At 47.3% G+C, this 23,154-nt stretch overlaps 1 non-coding gene across 1 annotated transcript; it reads left to right on the top strand.

Annotated features, from left to right (window-relative positions):
* The first annotated feature begins 2,639 nt into the window (after positions 1-2,639).
* On the top strand, positions 2,640-2,714 carry TRNAN-GUU (transfer RNA asparagine (anticodon GUU)). Its single transcript has one exon. It is a non-coding gene; the product is annotated as a tRNA-Asn (tRNA).
* Positions 2,715-23,154: the final 20,440 nt, after the last annotated feature.

The following is a 23,154-nucleotide window of genomic DNA, read 5'->3' as shown; positions in this document are numbered from 1 at the left end:
GCAAAATGCAGATCCATTTCATTGTCTGATGAAGTGTGCTTCTAGCACACAACAACTTACGTTCTCGATAAAACGTTGTTGGTCTTGAAGGTGCTACTTGACTCCACTTTTGTTCTAAAGGTCTGTTGCTTCAAACCAACAGGGCTGCCCACCTGGATCTATCTGCGGATCACATAGTTAGATGTAATGGCTATATATGCTAAAATCCTGATCAATGTTTATAAAGCGGTTGTGATGACAACCCTCATCTACGGCTCCGAATCGTGGGTTTTATACCGTCATCACCTGTGACTCCTTGAGCGCTTTCATCAGCGCTGCCTTCGCACCATCCTCAACATCCACTGGAGTGACTTTGTGACCAACACTGAAGTCCTCAAGCGGGCGGAGGTTACAAGCATCGAAGCACTGCTGTTGAAGACGCAGCTGCGCTGGGCAGGGCATATCTCCAGGATGGAAAACCACCACCTTCCCAAGATTGCCCTGTATGGCGAACTTTCCACCGGCCATCGAAATAGAGGGGCACCAAAGAAGAGGTACAAGGACTCCTTGAAGAAACACCTTGGTGGTACCTGTTGCATCAACCATCACCAGTGGTCTGACCTAGCCTCAGATCGCAAAGCATGGAGGCACACCATCCACCAGGCTGTCTCTTCCTTTGAGAACGCACGCATAGCTGGTCTTGAGGACAAAAGGAAATTGAGGAAGAATCGCACTGCTACAGCATCAACCCCAAATCAGACTTTTCCCTGCAGCCACTGTGGCCGGATCTGCCTGTCCCGCATTGGTCTTGTCAGCCACCAGCGAGCCTGCAGCAGACGTGGATTACTGCACCTTTCTTAAATCTTCATTCGCAAAGTCAAGCCGAAGAAGAAGGAAGATGCTAAAATCCTACCCTGTTAGTGGGCAGAACCATTCCCAGCAGTAACTTAGCGCAGTCAGTATAGAGCACATGAAGGCACCTAATGCTGAATCAGAGCCTTGGTCCAGTCCGTACCGTCTGCTCAAACTGGCAGTGACTCTTGGGCAGAAGACTGTCACATCACCTACTGCCTGGTCTGTTGAACCTTTTGCATGCCTAAAAGATGTTCCACCATTGAGCCACATGACCATGGCTGGTGCGTGGGAGTAGACCAAGTAGGTGGCTGCCTAGGGTGCCCCTTGGGGCTATGCCAGGTGCCCCCTCTCCCCACGCACAGCGGGTGTGCTCATTGGAGCCTGCCTTCCCCAATGAAAAGCAGACTCCATGGAGTGCAGACGCAGCTGGTTTCATGTTCCCCAGGTCTGTTTCATGAGCCAGTTATAGTTTATAAAAATTGGCTCCTATTGAAGTTGTATACTGCCACTCATCCTTCCAACTCTACTTTAACAGAGCTCTAGGATCTTTCTTGCATGCACATGGTCTTGTCCCTGGCACCTCCAGCTAAAAGGATCAAGTAGTAGTCTCACAATTTTTATTGCTTAATCTCAATTAAAATTAAAATTTTAAATAAAAAACCCTGTAAATTAGAAATGTAAATAGTTTCAAGTTTCTTCGTTTCTCCTACAGTTCTCTGATTTTTAAATTCGGGGGTGGGGGGCACTAGTGGGCAGCTTGCCTAGGGCACCCAAAACCCCAGCACTGGCCCTCCACATGACCCTCCCCAACGACAATGAAATGTGTTCTAGAAACCTGCAGCTTTTAGTTCCAGTCAGCATGTAAAATTTTGCCCTGCATCCGACTCCACTCCACCTCCTCTTGGACCTTGTTTCCTGCTTGACTGCTCAGGTCATGGGGCTGCAAACCCACAAGGAGTCACACCAGACAATGAGAGGACAGGACACTTCCAGGGCATATCTTTTTGGTTCACTGGACTAGAATGGCTGGGTCTAGGGTTGCCAAGTCCGAATCAAGAAATATCTGGGGACTTTGGAGGTGGAGCCCAGGAGACTTTGGGGGTGGAGCCAGGAGCAAAGGTGTGACAAACATGATTGAACTCCAAAGGGACTTCTGGCCATCACATTCAAAGGGACCACACACCTTTTAAATGCCTTCCCTCCATTTGGAAATAATGAAGGAGAGGGGCACCTTCTTTTGGGGCTCATAGAACTGGACTCCCTGGTCCAATCTTTTTGAACCTTGGAAGGTATTTTGAGGAGAGGCACTAGATGTTATGCTGAAAATTTGGTGCCTCTACCTCAAAACAACAGCCCCCTAGAGCCCCAGATACCCATGGATCAATTCTCCATTATACCCTATGGGAATCAGTCTCCATAGAGTATAATGGAGTGCCCAGCAAACATCCCCCCCACTTTCTGATAACCCTGAAGCAGGTGGGCTTTCCAAACCAGGGGATCCCCTGCCCCCACCTGGGAATTGTGCAATCCAAACAGAGAATCACGGCTGAGAGTAGAAAGAAACATACCCCAGGGGTATACCATGATGACCAGCCTCTCAAAGAAAGAAAACTGATTAAAATACTTATATTAAAGTTCATATAATCTATTCACTCTCATACACAATATTTTTCACAAGTCATTCCCCGACAACAAACACTTCCATGTATTCAAAAAAGGACCTGAATACTCATATATAGAGTCCAATTCTGGAGTGCAGAAGAAAAGTCCTTTCACTTGAAGCAGAAGTCCCTGGTTCAGTTAGGGGAGGCATGGTGGCTCAGTGGTAGAGCATCTGCTTGTTAAGCAGAAGGTTCCAGATTCAATCCCTGGCATCTCCAACTAAAAAGAAGAAGAAGATATTGGATTTATATCCCGCCCTCCACTCCGAAGAGTCTCAGAGCGGCTCACAATCTCCTTTACCTTCCTCCCCCACAACAGACACCCTGTGAGGCAGATGAAGATATTGGATTTATATCCTGCCCTCCACTCCGAAGAGTCTCAGAGCAGCTCACAATCTCCTTTACCTTCCTCCCCACAACAGACACCCTGTGAGGTGGGTGGGGCTGGAGAGGGCTCTCACAGCAGCTGCCCTTTCAAGGACAACCTCTGCCAGAGCTATGGCTGACCCAAGGCCATTCCAGCAGGTGCAAGTGGAGGAGTGGGGAATCAAACCCGGTTCTCCCAGATAAGAGTCCGCACACTTAACCACTACACCAAACTGGCTCCCAAACTTAAAAGGGTCCAGGCAAGCAGGCGTGAAAAACCTCAGCTTGAGACCCTGGAGAGCCGCTGCCGGTTAGGTGAGGGATGGTGGCTCAGTGGCAGAGCATCTGCTTGGGAAGCAGAAGGTCCCAGGTTCAATCCCCAGCATCTCCAACTAAAAAGGGTCCAGGCAAATAGGCCTGAAAAACCTCAGCTTGAGACCCTGGAGAGCCGCTGCCAGTCTGAGTAGACAATACTGACTTTGATGGACCAAGGGTCTAATTCAGTATAAGGCAGCTTTATATGTTCATATGTTCCTGTAGGGACCATATGGTGGTAAAGTTTTTTCCAATGTTTAGATGTCTTGTACAGTAGTCTCAAAAGCTCAGCAAACGCAGCAACGAGGTAGTATCTTTATCTTCCCCCGTTTTGATAGAAGCTTTAACCAGCTTTTCAAACAATCTCAGAGCATGGCAAGATTCCACAATTTTGGTGCACAATTAAGTTTCAGTTTCCAGGTCTTGCACCCACTTCCATGCTCTTTCCACCTCCGTTTGAGAGGATGTGCACACCTTTTAAATGCCTCCCCTCCACTGGAAATAATGAAGGATAGGGGCACCTTCTTCATAGGATTGGACCAAGGAGGGTGTTTTGAGGAGAGGCACTGGATGCTATGTTGCAAGTATGGTGCCTCTACCTCAAAAAACAGCCCTCCCAGAGCTCCAGATAACCATTGCTCAATTCTCCATTATACCCTATGGGAATCGTTCTCCATAGGGAATAATGGAGTACCCAGCAGACATCTCCCCCCCCTGCTTTCTGATGACCCTGGAGCAGGGGAAGGGCCTCCAAACCAGGGGATTCCCTGCCCCCATCTTGGGATTGGTAACCCTGTCTTGAATAAACTATTGCTGCCTACTTAAGAGCTGATTGAACTCACTTTACAATAAACTCCACCCGTTTAATAAAGATAAGGGGTAGGGTTTTGAAGAATTTGATACTGTATTTTGTAGCCCTTAACTCTAAAGCTTAGGTTTCAAAGACTGATTGAATGAGAGTTTCAGAAGGTGCTTTCCAAGTTATTCCTGTTCTAAGTAGCCTGAAGCAAAATACCTTCCGTGCAGGCTTGATTCAGCAGCTAAAAATGGTTTAGACATAACTCCTCCACTTCTATTTTCCTCCCTCCCTTGCTAGTTCACTGTCACCCAGCCCTCTGTCTGCGCCTCTTTCATGTCTCCCATCTCACCTCTTACACTGTTCAATAATTATTGATTAGTAGGATTTGTTGCCATAACACTCAAATGTTGATTGAGATGTATATGCCAATGTGTTCAATAGGGCTTATTTTCAGGTAAGCGCGCAGTGACAAAGGATTGTGTGGTGTGAACACTAGCCAGACAGCAAGCTTTAAGGAATTACAGTTTGAAGAATTAAATGGGAGGAAACTGAGAATTTCAGAAGCTGAAACTCTAAAGCTGAAGCTGACAAGTACCCAAATGTCATGTTTTACCACGCATTAAGCTGAAGTTATTATGGCTGAAGAAGGTACAGAACCTTCTAACTCAATAATCCTGCATTAGACATTTTGGTTGCATGGTCTCTTGTGTGACTCATCGATAGAAATGGAAATTTTGTCTTTGGCCAACATTGATGTGCTGCTTAAGAGCGATGGACCCTAACCTGGAGAACCAGGTTTGGTTCCCCATTTCTACCAATAATAATAATAATAATAATAATAATAATAATAATAATAATAATAATAATAATAATAATAATAATAATAATAATAATAATAATAATATTTAATTTATATCCCTGCCAAAGCAGGCTCGGGGCGGCTTACAACATACCATAAAATACAAATATTACATAATAAAACAACAATCTACAACATTGCACAATTTCCTTAAAATTCCCTTAAAACCATCTAATGAAAACCAACAATTTCCTGCGATCGTACTGGGTGCTACATTTTCAAAAATTCCGATCTTCCGAAGCCTGCTGGGTGACCTTGGGCCGGTCACAGTTCTCTCAGAACTCTCTCAGCCCCACCTGCCTCACAGGGTGCCTGTTGTGGGGGGAGAAAGGGAAGGAGACTGCAAAGCCACTCTGAGACTCCTCAGGGTAGAGGAAAGATAAGGTGGTATAAAAGCGTACTCTTCTTCTTTGATATGAATTGAAACCATTGCAATAATAATTTAGCATTTACACAAAGCTCTTTAAAGCACTCAAAGGGTTTCATGCACATTGAGTGGAATCTTAGCAGCTTTTCTGTTGGATCCCTAAGAGGCACTGGAAGGCCGTTTTATTTGCTAAGGCTTTCAATGGGATATAGACTGCAGGTGTCTTTTCAGTGGGCTCTCCTCCCTCTTGCACCAGTGAAAAATTTAGTAGGATTCATGTCTGTTGTAACCCTTAAAAGCCCACTGTTGATTTGTCAACCAGCAACAATCATTAAGAAACAACAGCGCTAAAATCAAAGCAGGAGTAAATCACAAATTAAAACATGGGCTACAAACAACCCAATTTTGAGGGGACATTTAGGTTCCCTCTAGACGACCCATCCCTCAACGTCCAGGCATGCTGAGTCACTCACTCCAACAAAAGGAAGTACAAATAAAAAAATGTTGTAAACTAATTGCATTTGTAATTTGTTCTGGGTTTTCTTGTTAGCTGCTACAGGCAGGGATAAAAAATACCAAATGAGAAACCAATCTATCTAAGCCTGTAGTCTATAAGAGAAGCCCTGTTGGATCAGGCCAATGGCCCATCCAGTCCAACACTCTGTGTCACATAAGAACATAAGAGAAGCCCTGTTGGATCAGGCCAGTGGCCCCTCCAGTCCAACACTCTGTGTCACAGAAGAACATAAGAGAAGCCATGTTGGATCAGGCCTATGGTCCATCCAGTCCAACACTCTGTGTCACAAAAGAACATAAGAGAAGCCCTGTTGGATCAGGCCAATGGCCCCTCCAGTCCAACACTCTGTGTCACAGAAGAACATAAGAGAAGCCCTGTTGGATCAGGCCAGTGGCCCCTCCAGTCCAACACTCTGTGTCACATAAGAACATAAGAGAAGCCCTGTTGGATCAGGCCAGTGGCCCCTCCAGTCCAACACTCTGTGTCACAGAAGAACATAAGAGAAGCCCTGTTGGATCAGGCCAGTGGCCCCTCCAGTCCAACACTCTGTGTCACAGAAGAACATAAGAGAAGCCATGTTGGATCAGGCCAGTGGCCCATCCAGTCCAACACTCTGTGTCACACAGTGGCCAAAAAACCCAGGTGCCATCAGGAGGTCTACCAGTGGGGCCAGGACACTAGAAGCCCTCCAACTGTGCCCCCCCCCCCAAGTACCAAGAATACAGAGCATCACTTGCCCCAGACAGAAAGCTCCATCAATATACTGGCTAACAGCCACTGATGGGCCTCTGTTCCAGATTTTGATCCAATCCCCTCAGAAAGGCCTGTTCCCATTCTCAAAACCCCTCCTGCTGCCTCCCGCTGGGTCTTTGCTTTTGGAGGAAATTTCTCTCTTCTGCTGGCCACTGATAGAGGCTTCCCAGTCGCCCTAGCGGAGAAAGGTCCACGGGAGGTCTGCCAACCCTGGGTTGGGAGATTCATGGAGCCCGCGGAGGGTGGGGTTTGGACCTCAGTGGGCTCTAATACCACAGAGCAGGGGCCCCAAGCCACACCTCTCCTGGAGCCCCCCAATACCTCTCCTGGCACCATCCACGTGTTTGTAGAATAGGGGGGAGCAGGTGGGGTTGCCAATCCCCAGTTGGGGGGGGGGGGCAGGGGATCCTCCAGTTTGGAGGCCCCCTCCCCACTTCAGGGTCATCAGAAAGTGGGGGGGAGGGAAATGTCTGCTGGGTACTCCATTATTCCCAATGGAGACCAATTCCCATAGGGTATAATGGAAAATTGACCCATGGTTATCTGGGGCACTGGGAGGGCTGTTTTTTGAGGTAGAGGCACCAAATTTTGATCATAGCAACTATTACCTCTTCTCAAATATTCCTCCAAGTTTCAAAAAGATTGGACCAGGGGGTCAAATTCTATGAGCTCCAAAAGAAGGTGACCCTATCCTTCATTACTTCCAAATGGAGGAAAGGCATTTAAAAAGCCTGCGGTCTCTTTAATATGCGACGGCCAGAACTCCCTTCAGAGTTCAGTCATGCTTGCCACACCCTGGCTCTCAGCTCCACCCCCAAAGTCTCTTGGCTCCACCCCCCAAGGTCCCGAGATATTTGTTGAGTTGGAATTGGTAACCCTTGGATCAGGTGGGGCTTTTGTCTGGTGCGGCTTCTGATTGGCCATTGGCTGTGCAGATATTTTAAAAGTCGCTTCAGCCAACCCCCAGAGCACAGACCAGCACCAGTTAGCAACCTGGCCGTGAATGAGGAAGAAGCGCTGCACCGCCCCTTTCGCTCCACCTGAATGGAGTGAGGCAGAGTAGGCCCTTCACCCCTTTTGCCTGCCAGGGATCCGGGCAGATGAAAGAGGCAGCGTGGCCTCGCTCTGAAGCACCACCTCTTTCATCCACCCGGGTCCCAGGCAGGTGGAAGGGGCAGCAAGGCAGTAACCTTTGCCTACCCCTCATTCAAAGACTCCCATGGGGGGCAGGGACAGGGTGGAGTGGCAAAAACCCCAGCACCACCACCCCACACCGGTCTGTGGAAAAATTGTCTTCCACAAAACCGATCCCTGGTGCCAAAAAGGTTGGGAGTAGGGTTGCCAAGTCCAATTCAAGAAATATCAGGGGACTTTGGGGGTGGAGCAAGGGTGTGACAAGCATCATTGAACTCCAAAGGGAGTTCTGGCCATCACATTTAAAGGGACCACACACCTTTTGATATACCTTTCTTCCATAGGAAATAATAATAGGGGTACCTTCTTTGGGGGCTCATAGAATCAGACCCTCTGGTCCAATCTTTATTAATCTTGGGGGGTATTTTGGGGAGAGGTGCTGAATGCTATGCTGAAAATTCAGTGCCCCTACCTCAAAAAACAGCCCTCCCAGAGCTCCAGATACTCGCGGATCAATTCTCCATTATTTCCTATGGGAATAAGTCTCCAGAGGGAATAAGACAGTTCCCAAAAACATTTCCCTCCCCTCCCCCCCACTTTCCGATGACCCTGAAGCGGGGAAAGGGCCTCCAAACTGGGGGATCCCCTGCCCCCACCTGGGGATTGGCAACCCTAGTTGGGAGCCACTGTGTAAAACAGTTTCTGCCTGAAATATTGAAGAATTACTATTAAGAGTTATGCCTAGCCTCGCTCCCTGACATTTCGGAGAAGGCTCCGCCTCCTGTGGCGGCCATTTTGGAGTTTTCCCTGCCACCCTGTGTCAGGATTCTAAAGGCACCCGCAGAGTTGAAAAGGCTGGAGACTCCTGCTTGCCATAGACTCCACCCTCCAAAGCAGCCATTTCCTCCAGGGGAGCTGATCTCCATGCCCGGAAGATCAAATGTAACTCTGGGAGGGCTGCCGGCCTCTCTGGGAGGGTGGCAGCCGGCTCCCCAGTCCCCAGTCGTTCTTTGGTAGCTCACTTTGTTCTGTCACTCTGCTTATTTGCCATTTGTAAAAGTCTTGGAATGTGATACTTGCTTCTTTGAAGAGGGGATAGATGTGTATTCCCACTTCACTAATTACAATTTTATACATGAGGTATACAGCCTGTGTGGAAGTTTACATGAATAATAATGAGGCTTCTTATAGAATTTTTTTTTTGTATTGGAAAGCTTTTATTTGAAGGTCTGAATGCTGAAGTGGCTGGGATCTTTCCTTTTTTGGATCCTGTGTGTTGCCTGGTGGAGACAGCCCGGTTTAACTCCCAGTGAGGTCAGACATTTCCATTTGTTTGAACAGGCGCTGGAAGTAGGCTAGATAAAGTAGAGAGTTAATTTTAATCACTTCTGGGGATTCAGTAATGATGCTGTAGTAACTCATCCAGCGAAAACAGAGAGGAGAGAACAGCAAATTATTTCAGCAGCAGCAGAAAATGAGGCTGTATGTCTGGGGGGGGAAGGTATTTGTGAATTTCCTGCATTGTGCAGGGGATTGGACTAGATTACTCTGGAGATCCCTTCTGGTTTTATGATTCTATCTGGAAAGCAGTTGTTTATTCCAGGAGATCACCAGGCTCCTCCTGGAAGTTGACAACTCTAGGAATTTCCCAACCTGGCATTTGCAACTTTAGTTCTCCTGGAGAAAATGGCTGCTTTGGAGGCTGGACTCTTTGGCAGTGTACCTCACTGAGGCCCCTCCCCCTCCCAAATCCTGCTGGCTCCTCCCACCTCCAAATCTCCAGGAATTTCCAGTCCAGGGCTGGCAACCCTAAGAGACAGTGATCCTTAGTGATTATTTTCTGCAAAGTGCAGTGGGAAATAACTGTCACAAATCTGTTTGGGGTTTTGGATTTTCAGAAATGAATTTGGTAGAGCTGCCTAGTCCAAGTCAAGAAATGTCTGGGGACTTTGGGGGTGGAGCCAGGAGACCTTGGGGGTGGAGCCAGAAGCAACGCTGTAACAAGCATAATTAAACTCCAAAGGGAGTTCTGGCCATCAAATTTATAGGAACAGCACACTTTTTAAATGCCTTCCCTCCACTGGAAATATTGAAAGATAGGGGCACCTTCTTTTGGGGTTCATAGTATTGGACCTCCTGGTCCAATTCTTTTGGAACTTGGAGGGTGTTTTGAAGAGAGACATCGGATGCTATGCTGAACATTTGGTGCACCTTCCTCAAAAAAACAGTCCCCCCCCCCCAGAGCTTCAGATAACCGCAGATCAATATCCATTACACCCCAGGGGACTCGGTCTCCATAGGAACAATGGAGTGCCGAGCAGACATTTCCCTCCCCCCCCCGCCCACTTTCTGCTGACCCTGAAGCAGGGGGGGGGCTCCAAACTGGGGGATCCCCTGCCTCCACCTGGGGATTGGCAACCCTGGAATTTGGGGATAAGGTGTTTCATTTTGTTTTATAATCCTATGCAATCACAGAGTGCCTAAGTTAATCTGCTCCGGTAAGACCTCACCTCGAGTATTGTGTTCAGTTTTGGACACCACATTTTGAGAAGGATATAGACAAGCTGGAACGGGTCCAGAGGAGGGCAACGAAGATGGTGAGGGGTCTGGAGACCAAGTCCTATGAGGAAAGGTTGAAGGAGCTGGGGTTGTTTAGCCTGGAGAGGAGGTGGCTGAGAGGTGATATGATCACCATCTTCAAGTACTTGAAGGACTGCCATATAGAGGAGGATGTGGAATTGTTTTCTGTGGCCCCAGGAGGTAGGACCAGAACGAATGGGTTGAAATTAAATCAAAAGAGTTTCCATCTCAACATTAGGAAGCACTTCCTGACCATTAGAACAGTTTCTCAGTGGGAAAGGCTTCCTCGGGAGGTGGTGGGCTCTCCTTCCTTGGAGGTTTTTAAACTGAGGCTAGATGGCCATCTGACAGCAATGAAGATCCTGTGAATTTAGGGGGAGGTGCTTGTGAGTTTCCTGCATTATGCTGGGGGTTGGACTAGATGACCCTGGAGGTCCTTCCAACTCTATGATTCTATGATTTAGTGCACATGATAGCCTTAGGCAGCCCCACATTTGGTGCCTGCAGAAAGCAAAGCCAGTAAGATTTCAAATTCTGAAATAAAACTTTGTGTTCAAAAGTGCAAATTTGAATTGATATGGACAGATTTTATTTTAACTGAATGTTTTAATATAGCAAACTTATCAGGTAGTTGTTTGACCAGCATTCTAAATTGATTATATAGCAATAAGTTAAATAAATTTTGGGTCAGTTCATTTGGTAGAACTGCAAGCCAATTTAACACATCTAAAGAAGGATTATTAATTTTCATGAGAAGTACAGCATTGTTAATTCTAGACAGATTTTCCAACTCATTTTCCAACGGGCAACTCATTTTATTTCATTATGCACTTTAATTATCCAGGAACACTGTAAACTAATAGGGATCTCAAAAGATTAACTATTTGCTTCTATTTAAAATATTAACTATTTGGTAACTGTGTGTGTGCTTGGTGCCTGCTGGAGAGGGGTTTCTGATTGCTTTTGTGTGTCTTTTGTGTAGCTGTTGCTGAGTAAGGAGAACTTGTTTGTCTGGGGGTAATTGCTGGCCCCACCCTCTGCTGTTGCTCTGGCTGTTGAGTCAGAGGTGGGTGGGGGCTTGAGCCTTTAATTTGCAAGGCTCATCCTTGCCAGAGGCGTGAGCCTGTGACTCTTAGCCTGGGGGTCTAGCTTGGGAGACTTGTCTTAGCAGTAGTATGTGCAAAAAGGATTTAGGGGTCTTAGTGGATCGTACGCTGAACATGAGTCAACAGTGTGATGCGGTGGCTAAAAAGGCAAATGCAATTTTGGGCTGTATCAACAGAAGTATAGCGTCCAGATCACGTGATACGATTGTATCGCTTTACTCTGCTCTGGTAAGATCTCACCTGGAGTATTGTGTTCAGTTTTGGGCACCACTTTTTAAGAAGGATATAGACAAGCTGGAACGGGTCCAGAGGAGGGTGACGAAGATGGTGAGGGGTCTGGAGACCAAGTCCTATGAGGAAAGGTTGAAGGAGATGGGGATGTTTAGCCTGGAGAGGAAGCGGCTGAGAGGTGATATGATCACCATCTTCAAGTACTTGAAGGGCTGCCATATAGAGGAAGGTAGGACCAGAACCAATGGGTTGAAATTAAATCAAAAGAGTTTCGGGCTCAACATTAGGAAGTACTTCCAGACCGTTAGAGTGATTCCTCAGTGGAACAGGCTTTCTTGGGAGGTGGTGGGCTATCCTTCCTTGGAGGTTTTTAAACAGAGGCTAGATGGCCACCTGAATTCTGTGAATTTAGGGGGAGGTGTTTGTGAGTTTCCTGCATTGTGCAGGGGGTTGGACTAGATGACCCTAGAGGTCCCTTCCAACTCTATGATTCTATGCTTCTACTAGATTTTAAAAGATATTTTCCTCCTGCTTAATGTACTGTTAGCATTATGTTACTCAGCGTGCCCGGATAAAGTGTGCCGCTGTGTCATTACGCGGCATTTGATCAATAGAATTGGTCTCCTTTTATGTTCATGAAATGAATAAAATGGCCATGTACAATATTGTAGCTGAACTGTAGTTACCAAAAGTAAAATGACTTATTTCGTTTTGGGGGGAAATTATATTACCTGCAAAGCCTATCTGAAAAAAAAAAATACATGTTGCAAAGATGAAGCAGGTCACAGGGGAGGCAAGAACTGCAATTTCCTCTTCTGTTGTAAAAAACCTGACTCGGGTTGTCAAAGACTTTGGAGGTTTTATTTGAGCCTGTGGAACGGGGGCCTGCCAGTTTTGCATCAAGGATTATCGCAGCTGGCAGAAATCATCCCCGTTCATCTCATTTGCAATAAACCCTTCATCATCTCCTGACATCTGGAGAGAACATTTTAATCATTTTACTGACTTCACCTGGAATTCCTGTCTTCGGCAGCTATTCAAAGAGGTGCACATTCGGAATACTGAAACCTTGATGCCAGGACTAGGTAACAGAACAAAGCAGTAGGCAAGAAGCACCTTCAAGACCAACAAAGTTTTATTCAGAATTAGGCTTCCCAATCCCCAGGTCCCAGCGGGGGATCCCCTGGTTTTACAGGCTTCCCCCCTCCCCCAGCCAGCTGGCTGGCGGGGGAAGCCCCACCCCCACAGCCATTATGCACCTCCATGAACGATTCTCATAGGGAATGATGGGGAATTGATCCGCGGGTGTCAGGGGCTCTGGGGGGGCTTGTTTTTTGAGGTAGAGGTGCCAAATTTTCAGTATAGTATCTAGTGCCTCTCCCCAAAATACCTCCCAAGTTTCAAAAGGATTGGACCAGGGGGTCCAATTCTATGAGCCCCAAAAGAAGGTGCCCCTATCCTTCATTATTTTCTATGGAAGGAAGGCATTCTAAAAGGTGTGCTGTCCCTTTAAATGTGATGGCCAGAACTCCCTTGGAGTTGTCACACCCTTGCTCCTGGCTCTCCTTTGCTTGTCACCCCCTTGCTCCTGGCTCCGCCCCAATGTCTCCTGGCTCCACCCCCAAAGTCCCCAGATATTTCTTGAATTGGACTTGGCAACCCTATTCAGAATGCAGGCTTTCGTAGGCTCTAAGCAGACTTCATCAGACAGTATTGGAATGGCAAACAGCAGTTCTTAATATAAGTGGGCAGATACTAAGAACTCCGGCTTGCCATTCCAATATTGTCTGATGAAGTCTGCTTAGAGCATACGAAAGCTTCCGTTCCGAATAAAACTTAGTTGGTCTTAAAGGTGCAACTCGTTCTGCTGCTGCCTTGTTCTGCTGCTTCTGACCAACACGGCTGCCCACTTGGATCTATCAGGACTAGGTAAGTTTCCTTCTTTTTTTTGTGCAAGCACATCAACTCTTACTACTTTTAGCAAAAGTAAATGTTAACGTTCTAATTAACACATCCTTAATAGAGGTTCTTTTCCTAAGAATGAGTACTTTCAGGGAGGATAAGAACCTATCCATCCAGCATCACCAAGAATTTAAGCTTCCGAGATTCCGTTTCAATCTAGAAAGATCATTTGACAAATTAGAATGAACTTTCCCATCCTGGATTTCCAGTTTTTTCACCCCAGACCTCTGGCAGGTGTCTTAGCAGACAGGTGCCTTTCTCTAAAGGATGCATAAAATTCTCCTCTTATTATCATGCAAATGTGGCAGTAATGCTCTGACACAGATTCTCCAAAGGTTTAATCAAGTAGCATTTCACATAAATCAAAGACCAGTCATAATTCTCACTCCCTCTAGAAAAGGGTGATTAAATATCCATAAAATGCATGCATCATTCAAATGGCAAAGGAAATGTTACTGGTCCTTTGGTATCTTAACAAAAATCAATTAACAAGCGTAATGTATTTTGAAAATTTAATCTTTTATAGGCATGTTTCAAAACCCAAAGGCAAAATAATAATTATTATGGCCATCATTTCTCACAGTTTCAAGTTTATAGAGCTGGAAAAACATCAAGGAATATCTTATCCATGCATTTGTGTGTGTGTGTGTGTACAGTGTCACCAAGTCACTTTGGATGGCCCAGCTGGGGTTTCAAGGCAAGAGACAACTCCATGTCAGAGGGGGCTGTGCCCCAGCGAAAGAGCCTCTGCTTGGCATACAGAAGCTCCCTCCTTCAGTTACACAGGCAGTGCTGGCCTTGGGTGCGTGGTGCCCCAGGAAGCTACCTGCCCGCCGCCCGCCGCCTGCTCTCCACAGTGCCGCAATGCAGCATCGCAGTCCGCTGCCTGCTCCTCCAGTGTGATTAGAGAAGCACCACAATGAGGCTTGGCCCTACCCGCTTTCAAAGGGCCCGGGCTTTTTCTAAGTTGTTTGAAGAGTGCGCTGAAGGAGGCTTGTCCCCCTGTCACTTCCGGAACCAGAAGTGAGGGAGGAGCAAAACTCCTCCAACGTGCTCTTCAAACAACTTAGAAGAAGCCCGGGCCCTGTCAAAGCAGGTGGGGCCGAGCCTTGTCGCTCCTTTGATCACATGGGGAGGGGCGTGGCACTGTGCTGGAGAAGGGGAGGGAGGGAGGGGGCAGTGGTGGTGGCGGCAGGGGAGACAAACAGGCAATTGTCTTGCGTGGGGGGAGCCCAATCTGGCGCCCCCCTTCCTGGCGCCCTAGGCAATTGCCTAATTTGCCTAGGGGCGAGCCAGCCCTGTACACGGGCATCTCCAGTTAAAAGGACCAGGCAGTGGGTGATGTGAAAGACTTCTGTGTCTGAGGCGCCAGAGAGCTGCTGCCAGTCTGAGTAGGCAATACTGACCATGATGGAACAAAGATGTGATTCCATAAAAGGCAACTTTATGTGTTCAGGTGTTTGTGTTCCTTGGTGACATCCCTCCAAGTCCTAACCAGAGATAACTCTCCTTAAGCGTCTAAGTACTGACAAGATTGGGCTAGCCAGCACCATCCAGGTCAGGGTCCAACTCCTTGTAGAGTCAGGCAATTCCTGAAAACATCAGTGATCTGCAGGGCTAGAATTCTAGCAGCAGCTTCTTTGCATATGGTTGCCAAATCCCCCGCAGCTTCTGGTGGGGGACGTTTTTCACGTGCAAATGATGTCATTGCACCGGTGACATTGCGTGCCAGCCGGTCTAGGTGTTTGGGGGGAAACTCTATGGATTTCCCGGATGCTCTAGCAATCTGGGAAGGAAAACTCTATGGTACCTATTGTAGCCAGCCCAAGCAGGCCTCACTCACCCGGGGCTTTCCTTTTTTGCATTGGGTTGCTTTTGGCTGGGGGGGAGTGGCATATGCTAATGAGTTATGCTAATGAGCTCCGCCACCTATGTTTCTACAAGACGACCCCTGGGTGTAAGCCTCTTTGCAGATAAATGAATTAAATAAATAAATACAATTTAACATAGCAGTGAAGCATAACTTTTAGGACAAGGAGATTGACAATAGGCTGGCAAAGGCAAACCATGCATTTGGCCGACTGCATAAAAGAGTGTGGAGCAACAAGCATCTGAAAAAAGGCATAAAGATCAATGTTTACAAAGCGGTTGTGATGACAACCCTCATCTACGGCTCCGAATCGTGGGTTTTATACCGTCATCACCTGCGACTCCTTGAGCGCTTTCATCAGCGCTGCCTTCGCACCATCCTCAACATCCACTGGAGTGACTTTGTGACCAACACTGAAGTCCTCAAGCGGGCGGAGGTTACAAGCATCGAAGCACTGCTGTTGAAGACGCAGCTGCGCTGGGCAGGGCATATTTCCAGGATGAAAAACCACCGCCTTCCCAAGATTGCCCTGTATGGCGAACTTTCCACCAGCCATCGAAATAGAGGGGCACCAAAGAAGAGGTACAAGGACTCCTTGAAGAAATCCCTTGGTACCTGTTGCATCAACCATCACCAGTGGTCTGACCTAGCCTCAGATCGCAAAGCATGGAGGCACACCATCCACCAGGCTGTCTCTTCCTTTGAGAACGCACGCATAGCTGGTCTTGAGGACAAAAGGAGATTGAGGAAGAATCGCACTGCTACAGCACCAACCCCAAATCAGACTTTTCCCTGCAGCCACTGTGGCCGGACCTGCCTGTCCCGCATTGGTCTTGTCAGCCACCAGCGAGCCTGCAGCAGACGTGGACTACTGCACCTTTCTTAAATCTTCATTCGCGAAGTCAAGCCGAGAGAGAGAGAGAGAAGCATAACTTTTAGCCTGGGTGTAACTTTGTGTTATAAACTGATATAAAGTTAATATAAGTATGTAGATCTTGCAGCTCCCTTGTTTAAGGAACCAACTTCAATAAAAGTTTTTCCAAATGGTCTCTGGGACAGATTTGGAAAACACTCAACTACAGTGAAAGAGTCATCTCCACCCAGAACACAGAACTAGAACTGACACAGAACCAGCCCAAACACTCAGTTGTGCCACAGCACCACCCACTGGTAGAGATGGTTCTATGACCATTAAAATATCTCTCCTGCTGCCACAGGAGGGATATTGATAACAAGGAAAGGAAAGGTCCCCTGTGCAAGGAAGGACCAGTCATTTCCGACTCTGGGGTGACGTTGCATCATGATGTTTTCACGGCAGACTTTTTACAGGGTGGTTTGCTGTTGCCTTCCCCAGTCATCTACACTTTCCCCCCAGCAAGCTGGGGACTCATTTGACCGACCTCGGAAGGATGGAAGGCCGAGTCAACCTCGAGCCGGCTACCTGAAACCCAGCTTCCACAGGGTTCGAACTCAGGACATGAGCAGAGCTTAGGACTGCAGTACTGCAGCTTTACCACTCTGCACCCCGGGGCTCCTGATAACGACAAAGGGCTACCCAATTTAACCCAGTCTCATCAGATCTCAAAAACTAAGCAGGGTCAACCCCGGTTAGGACTTGGATGGGTGACCACCCAAGAAGCCCAGGGTTGCTACACAGAGGCAGCCAATGGCCAACCACCTCTGCTCATCTCTGGATGGAGCCAGATTCAACAGCCTGCTCTTCTTCATAGTATATCTCTGGTGTGCTGCTGCTGCTGCATATGATCTTCTGCATCATCCCCAACACCAGGGGTGTCAAACTAATTTGTCATGAGGGCCGGATCTGACATAAATGAGACCTTGTTGGACCAAGCCACGTTGGGTCAGGCCATGTGTGTAATCTAAGATGAGGTAGCAGAGATATAAACTTTATAAAGGACACACAAACAATTATATATATATTTTTTAAAAACTTAAAACATGCTTAAAATGTTAGCACTCATTGGTCTTAAAGGTGCTTTCTTTGTATTTCTCCCATGGGATCCAGGGAACTGGGCAAAGGAAGCTCTGGCTCTTTCCTTCCTTCTCCTGGGGACCAGGAGGGGGAGGAGCCTCAGCCAATAGAAGGAAGAGAAGCTTGGCTCAGTAGCTCTGCTGTGCAATTGAGAGAGCGTGGCAAAGCAAGCTATTCTTCCCCCCTTCCTCCCCAAGGGAGGAGCCTCAGCCAATGGGAGAAAATAGAGGCTTTGCTCTGTAGCTCCTGTGCAATTGAGCAAGCCTTGCAAAAGCAAGCTGTTATGCAAAAGAAAGCGAGAGAGAGGGAGAAGGAAGCAGATGACAGCCAGTTGCTCGGGGGCCTGATAGGAGCCCTCCGGGGGCTTGATTCAGCCCCCAGACTGCATGTTTGACACCCCTGCCCAATACAGTTATAAAGCTGCTCATGGGTCAAGTTGTCTGCCAGTTGCTGCCTCATAGATGGAGTCTTTTTGTTTTGTTTCAGTGCTTTTTCTTGTCTTATGGTGGGATTTTCAAGGCAACAGACCTTCAGAGGAGGTGTGCCCATTGCCTGCCTCTGTGTAGCAACCCTGGACTTCTTGGGTGGTCTCCCATCCAAGCACTAGCCAGAGCCAACCCTGCGGAGGTTCCAAGATCTGATGAGATAGGGCTAGCCTGGGCTAGCCAAGTGAGGGAATGGAATATGTTAGAGCGCAATAGCTGAAAATCCTTAATTTCAACTCTTCACAAGCATTATATAGAACAAGGGCCCCCAACCTCCGGGCCGTGGACCGGTACCAGTCCGTGGCCTGTTAGCAACTGGGGTGTGAGTTGTATAATTTTTTCATGATATATTACGATGCAGTAATAAGAAGAAGACTGTAGATTTATACCCCGCCCTTCTCTCTGAATCAGAGTCTCAGAGCGGTTCACAATCTCCTTTTTCTTCTTCCCCCACACCGGACACCCTGGGAGGTGAGTGGGGTTGAGAGAGCTCTCCCAGAAGCTGTCCTTTCAAGGACAACTCTGTGAGAGCTATGGCTGACCCGAGGCCATTCCGGCAGCTGCAAGTGGAGAAGTGGGGAATCAAACCCGGTTCTCCCAGACAAGAATCCACACACTTAACCACCATGCCAAACTAATAGAAATAAAGTGCACAATTGTATCATCCTAAAACCATCCCCCCCACCCCCCCGGTCTGTGGAAAAATTGTCTTCCACAAAACTGGTCCCTGGTGCTAAAAAGGGGACCGCTGATATAAAGCACAGAGCTGTGTTTTTGTTGATGTTTGAGGCCATTCAGTTTTTTCTGAAGGATGGGGATTAGACTTTTGTCCTGGAAACTTGGAACTACTCAACTTTTGGAAGAGTCATAGAACTGAAACCGCGAACATCCGTCCAATGAGTGTGTGAGTTCTTCACATTTAGTACATTTCCAAATGGAAGACAAATATCTCCTCCAACCCTAGGGCTTTCCATCCATCTTTACACACCCATCTCCTCCCCACGCATGAATCCAAAGTGGGTAACAATATCATTAAAAACATTGAACAAAGACATCTAAAATCAAAACAAGAGACAGAACCAGCAGCACAATCAAAACCGTTCCTTCAGCCTACAACCGAAAATGGATTCAAAGGAGATGACTTAATGAGCCCTTGGTCCTAGTAACATCTCCGTTAATTACTCTCAGCATTCCACAATTAGGAAAGATATGTCATCACTCCAGTGTAAACATTTAAAAAATGCAACCAATGGGAGGGAGGAGTCTGGTTAATAATGCATGGCTTATGCATATTTGGGAGCTCTTGTTCCTATTATAGAGAAAATGTATTGTAGGCAGACTGCCTTGGTGGCGGTTGTTTTTAAAGAACAAAAATGAATGTCGGGGAGAGGAGGGACTGCATTAGACATCTCCTCAAGTACATGTTTAAAAGGAAAATGTAAGAAGTATTAATATGAATAATTTATCCTGTGCTGTTTCATAGACCCACTCTAAACACTGGAATTGCCCAGCAGAAAAATGACCATTAGAGACCAGTTTGCAGCTCCACATTTAATTATTAATGTGTTGCATCTAGATAACAAACCCTCAGTTGCTCTTAGTCCTCTGATATCCCAACTGAGATGAATGGTGACGCCAACGTACCTGCAAACACCTTTCCTGGTGGGTGGGGCCACTTGAAACTCTATGGTTTTGTATGGGGACACTCTTGCAAATTGGGGGGAGAAGTTGCTTGAAATTCTATGGTTTCATGTGGGGATGCTCTAGCAATTTGGGGGGGAAACTCTATGGTACCATAGAGTTCTCCCCCCAAAATTGCTAGAGCATCCCCACATGAAACCATAGAATTTCAAGCAAATTCCTAGAGCATCTCAAGTGACATGCCTGGTGCGATACGCCACTTCTGAGTGATCGCACTGCATGTGCTGTGCTTGCATGAGAAAAAGTTTCCTGCCAGGACGTACAGGCCCTGTGGAACTGCACCAAGTCCTGCAGGGCATGGATGTCACTGGGCAGAGAATTCCACCAGGCCGGCACCAGGGTCAAAAAGATTCTGACTGTGGCCAAGGTCAGCCGGATATCTTTGGGGACAGGGTTCACCAGGAGTTTTGCCTTCCCAGAGCATAATTCTCTTTGGGGGGATACCAGGAGAGGTGGCCCCATAGATCAGGGGTGGCCAACAGTAGCTCTCCAGATGTTTTTTGCCTACAGCTCCCATCAGTCCCAGCCATTGGCCATGCTGGCTGGGGCTGATGGGAGCTATAGGCAAAAAACATCTGGAGAGCTACTGTTGGCCACCCCTGCCATGGATACATTGGCTCAAGATTGTTTAGGCCCTTAAAAATTAATACTAGAACCTTGAACCTGATCCGATATTCAACTTGGGGCCAATGCAGCTGGCAATGCACTGTTTGGCTATGTGCTGTCAGAGGGGGCCCGTAAGGACCCAGACTGGTGTATTCTGGACCAGTTGATATTTCTGGGTCTGTCTCAAGGGTAGTCCTATGTAGACCAAGTTACAATAGTCTAAGCTGGAGGTGACCACTGCATAGATTTACAGTGGCTAGGTCACGGCAAGACAGGAAGGAGGTCAGTTGCCTGATCTGGCGTAGTTGAAGAAACATTTGTGATTTGGACCTCCATCAATAAGGAGGTATCCAGAACCACACCCAGGCTCTTTACCATTAAAGTTATGTATGACCTCACTCCCTGAGATAATTGTGGTTGGCTCTACCTCTTGTGGCAGCCATGTTGTAATTGGCTCCACCTCTTCTGGCAGCCATGTTGTAGTTGGCTCCACCTCTTCTGGCAGCCATGCAGTAATTGGCTCCACCTCTTGTGGCAGCCATGTTGTAATAGACTCCACCTCTTCTGGCAGCCACCACCCTGTGTCAGAATCCCAAAGGTGCCCTTGGGCTCAAAAAGGTTGGGGAACCCTGAGCTTAGACTGCTCATAGCTTATTGGGTCACAAGTTGTTATCCGTAAGACAAAAACCTACATTTGCTCTGGGCTCCTCATATCATTTTACGCTCTCTTTTGAACTACTCTGACCAAACGTTGAGCGAAAACTGGTTCGGAAGTCTCTATTGCTAGTTATTGCTTCCGAAAGACTCTGGCAGCAAACTGTGCTTGTTAATTGGCTGCAGTCATGAAGTTCTGTAGATTTATTTGCTGAGTCGTGAGTCTCCCTGACCTTCTTGCAAGGTGGGAATAGCTGGGTCCCATTTTCACAAGGCTAAGCTATTTTGGAACACTCTCCAATTTGCTGGACAAAAATAAGCTTTCCCTTAATAGCAAGCAGGTACTTAAAGTGTTCACGTACAACCTTGTTATTCTCCAACCAATCTCTTTATGACGGTGGGCGGAAGAAGTCACCGTCTATTAACTTCATCGTTCTTGGATGGTGAAAGCCGCTGTCAGACGACAAGATTTTGTTGTCCTCCCATATTATTTTGAAATTATCTGTTCAGAACAATTAGCATCTATTTGCCTCTTCATTATCTCTACAGCATACCTGTTTGTTGGGGCTGACCCGGAGCCATCTTCAGTGAGCCCCTCTGCTGTAAGGTTGTCTCCACTCGGGTGATTTATGTACAGGACAAAGTTTGAGTCCTGTGGCACCTTTAAGTCCAACAAAGTTTTGTTCTGGGTAGAAGCTTTTGCAGGGACAAATCAACATTTTTTTAAGTGGGGGCAAGAGTAAAAACTGAGCCTCCACTAAAAAAAATTGGGCGGGGGGGACCTCAGGGCTGTTTTCATGCCTCTCTGCCTTGCAGAGAGGCGAAGAAAGCAGCCCATCTGTTCCCCCCCCCATTTAAAGATCCCACTGGGAGGCAGATCAGAGATGTGGGGCCACTTTTGCAGCCCATCTGCTTCCTCCCCCTTGAGAAAATGGTGGGGCGGGGGACCCCGCTGATGGCTTGCTCCCCCTATCCACCTGCAAGGCATTTTGGCACCCCCCAGGCAGCACCCAAGGAAAGCGCCCCCTCTGCCCCCCATATCCAGCCCTGAGATTTGTGTGCATGCTTCAGACAGAAGTGTGCATGCACACGAAAGCTTAAAATTTTTTGCCACTGTGTGACACAGAGTGTTGGACTTGATGGGCCGTTGGCCTGATCCAACATGGCTTCTCTTATGTTCTTATGTACCAGGCATTAAACTTCATTGCCTAGAGGTGCCACTTTGTTCTAGGGTAAGTAGCACTGAGGCAATCTAGCATTATACTATGCTCCACTCAGCTAGAAACTGATTTGAATCTGTTAGTCCAGCATTCTTAACCACTACTCCAGATAGCGATTGAGAGTCAGTTTTGTGCGAGAGCCAGTTTGGTGTAATGGTTAAGTGCACGGACTCTAATCTGGGAGAACCAGGTTTGATTCCCCACTCCTCCACATGCAGCTGCTGGTGTGACCTTAGGTCGGTCATAACTCGTCAGAGTTGTTCGCTTTTTGTCAGAGCTCTCTCAGCTTCACCTACCTCACAGGGTGTCTGCTGTGGGGAGGGGAAGGGAAAGGAGATTGTAAGCTGCTCTGAGACTCCTTCGGGAAGCGAAGGGTATAAATTCAATCTCTTATCTTCTACTTCTCTCGAAACCTGCAGCTAATGAACTGGGTGACTAGGGTTGCCAGGTCTGTTTTGGGAAGTACCTGGAGACTTTGGGGGTGGAGCCAGGAGAGGGCGGGGTTTGGGGAGGGGAGGGGCCTCAGCATGGTGCAGTGCCATAGAGTCCACCTTGCAAAGCAGCCATTTTCTCCAGGGGAGCCAATCTCTGCCAACTGGAGATCAATTGTAAAAGCGGGAGATTTCCAGGCCCCACCCGGAAGCTGGCAAGCCTATGGGTGACTGGGTCCCATGATCAGTCTATGAAACTCATCCTCACCTCTCCAATATCTACCATCCAGTTTTATTTCCCCTCCTCAAACCTCTTTACTGTTTTTCTAGGATTCCTGTTTCTAAGCCATTGGATTCTCTGGACCCTTCTTTCAGTCAATTTTCCTTTTGGTTCCCTGCCTTTAGAGTCCTTACCTCTCTATAGGGTTGTTAACCTCCAGGCGGGGCCTAGAGTTCTCCTGAAATTACAACCAATCTCCAGCATTCAGGTCACTTGGAGGAAACAGCAGCTGTGTAGTGGTGACCTTTTTGGCAGCCCATACCGGCTGAAAATTGAAGAAATCAAGGGAACGTTTCGTGCAAAGATGGCCATGATAAAGGACAAAAATGGTAGGGACTTAGCAGAAGCAGAAGAGATCAGGAAGAGGTGGCAAGAATACACAGAAGAATTATACAAGAAGGATCTCAACGTCCCGGACAACCATGACAGT

This window comes from Heteronotia binoei, chromosome 10 (genome assembly GCF_032191835.1).
Source record: "Heteronotia binoei isolate CCM8104 ecotype False Entrance Well chromosome 10, APGP_CSIRO_Hbin_v1, whole genome shotgun sequence".
Classification (NCBI taxonomy): Eukaryota; Metazoa; Chordata; class Lepidosauria; order Squamata; family Gekkonidae; genus Heteronotia; species Heteronotia binoei.
This window is presented reverse-complemented; position numbering and strand designations above follow the sequence as displayed.